Source organism: Rousettus aegyptiacus, unplaced genomic scaffold (genome assembly GCF_014176215.1).
Source record: "Rousettus aegyptiacus isolate mRouAeg1 unplaced genomic scaffold, mRouAeg1.p scaffold_m13_p_3, whole genome shotgun sequence".
Lineage (NCBI taxonomy): Eukaryota > Metazoa > Chordata > Mammalia > Chiroptera > Pteropodidae > Rousettus > Rousettus aegyptiacus.
This window is the reverse complement of record NW_023416306.1, coordinates 90,255,518-90,257,926: the sequence shown is the minus strand read 5'-3', so window position 1 is coordinate 90,257,926 and position 2,409 is coordinate 90,255,518. Positions and strand designations below refer to the sequence as shown.

At 32.7% G+C, this 2,409-nt stretch overlaps 1 pseudogene; it reads left to right on the top strand.

Annotated features, from left to right (window-relative positions):
• The first annotated feature begins 1,107 nt into the window (after positions 1 to 1,107).
• LOC118600747 lies at positions 1,108 to 1,213 on the top strand (annotated as a pseudogene).
• Positions 1,214 to 2,409: the final 1,196 nt, after the last annotated feature.

Below are 2,409 nucleotides of genomic sequence, written 5' to 3'. Positions count from 1 at the left end.
CCTCTATCATAGCACTTAACTATATTATATAGAAATCCTCTGTGCACGCTTTAGTAACCCTCATTAGATTATAAGCTTATTGGGCAAGGTTATAACTTATTCAGCTTTTTTTTTTTTAATAGAATGCCGAGCACACAGTAGGTGCTCTTTACTACTGTATATTCCATATGCTGTATAGTGTACTCAGTCTTAGGTAATCTGCTGTATTTATAAGTCTTTAAATAATTTTTCCAGATATTATTATATATACATGCCTGGACAAGGTGGAGTACAATTGACAATGAGTTAAGATTCTAAAGCTCAAACAAATCAGACAAGAATACTTCCATAGAATGCCCTATAAAAGAGCCATCTCCAATCTTTTAGGCACTAAGAACTGGTTCTCCTATGGAAATCTAATGCCTGATGATCTGAGGTAGAGCTGAGTTGGTGATGATAGTGTTAGGGAGCAGCTGCAAATACAGATGAAGTTTGGCTCACTCACTAGCTGCTCACTTCCTGCCTTGTGGGCGAACTAGTTCCTAACAGGCCACAGACTGGTACCAGTCCATGGTCTGGGGGTTGGAGACCCCTGCTCTAAAACACTCTTGATACCCATTAGAGTGACTTACACAAGTATAATAGCACAACTAATCATTCCATATTTCAAATTTTATGAGTTTATGATATCTAAAGCAGCACAATGCAGTTAATAAATGGCAGAAAAGGTGAGGTTTGGGTTTCAATTCTATCACATGAAGCTCCATGACTTCAGACAAATAACAACTTGCCTTTGTCTCAGCTTCCCCATTTGTAAAATCAGGAATAATTAACGTTTATCTCATATAACATAATAATATAATGTATTTAAGCATGTAGCACATTATCTGAGACACAGTGAGCAATTAATAACTAACTCAGTTTCGATGATGATGATGATGATGATGATGATGAATACTACTACTAGTAGTACTACTATTATTTTAAAAAAGAAAGAAAAAGGAAGAGGAGGAGAAAAAAAAGTCATGTTATATTTTAAAGTAGGGCAAACAGTTTGTTAAAGAACAGAACATGGGTAATAACTCTATGAAAAATTTTTATAGACATTCCATTAGAAAAAGTTGTAGGGTCTATAGCCATGCCACCCTGAACATGCCTGATCTCGTCTGATCTCAGAAGCTAAGCAGAGTTGGGCCTGGTTAGTACTTGGATGGAATTCCAAGTGCTGTAGGCATTAAAAAAAGAAAAGTTGTAGGTATCAACATACATTGATATAAGAAAAATTGTTAGTACAACAAAATTTATTGGTACAAATACCTTCTTTTTAGATTCAGCAGTAGCTCATTTACAATTGTCTTTTTTTCCCCTAAAGGAACACATAATTATATTTTTTCTAAATAAGATAAGCATTTTCAAAGGCCTAAAAACATGTCTTCAAAAGTGAATATATGGAACATTTGTATCCAAATTACCACCATGTTCAAAAGCATAGTGCAACAGTTTTAGCAACTATAAGTGAGACTGCAAAATCATCAGAAATTCCATAGATATAATATTCTTCCGTAACCTTGAAACTAGTAAGCTTATATTTATCTTAAAATTCACATGATTAGACAAATGTATTTCAAGTCAGGAAATAAAATGGGAACTGAAATGTTTCTGGAAAAAAATTAAATATAGGCAATAATTTCAACAGATACTTCACAAAAGATATGCAAATGGATGATGAGCACAAGGAAAGATATTCACAACCATTAATAATAAGGTAAATGCAAATTAAAACTACAATAAGATATTACTATACACCCAACATAGGGCTAAAATTAAAAAAGACTGATACCAAATATTGATGAAGTTGTGACGTAACAAGAATTTTTATGCATTGTTGATGAGAATGTAAAATGATTTAAGCACTTTGGAAAAAGTTCTGACAATTTCTTATAAAAGTGAATATATACTTACACTGCTAGTCAGCAATTTCAATAAAAATGTTTTTAAAAAACTATATGTTTACAAAAGAGAACTTACTAGGTCAATCGAAACAATACCTTTTTCCATCCCCTTTTTTTAAAATCTGTTTGTGTCTTTTAATCTGAAGTGAATCTCTTATAGGCAACATGTAGGGGTCTTGTTTTCCTTTCCATTCATCCACTTTATCTTTTAGTTGGAGCACTTAATTCTTTTCCATTTGAGGTACTAGTGATATGAATGTAATTGTCACCATTCATTTATTCCTGTTTTCGATACATGTTTTTTCTTCTTAAAGAAGTCACTCTAATACCACTCTCTCCATATCTCTACTTACACAAAAGAGTACACACCATGTAATTTCATTTATACTACAATCCAGGCAAGGCAAAATATTATTGTATGATGAAAAAAAATAATAGAGCAATTATCACTCTCTAGGCAGTAAGAGTGAAGATCGAC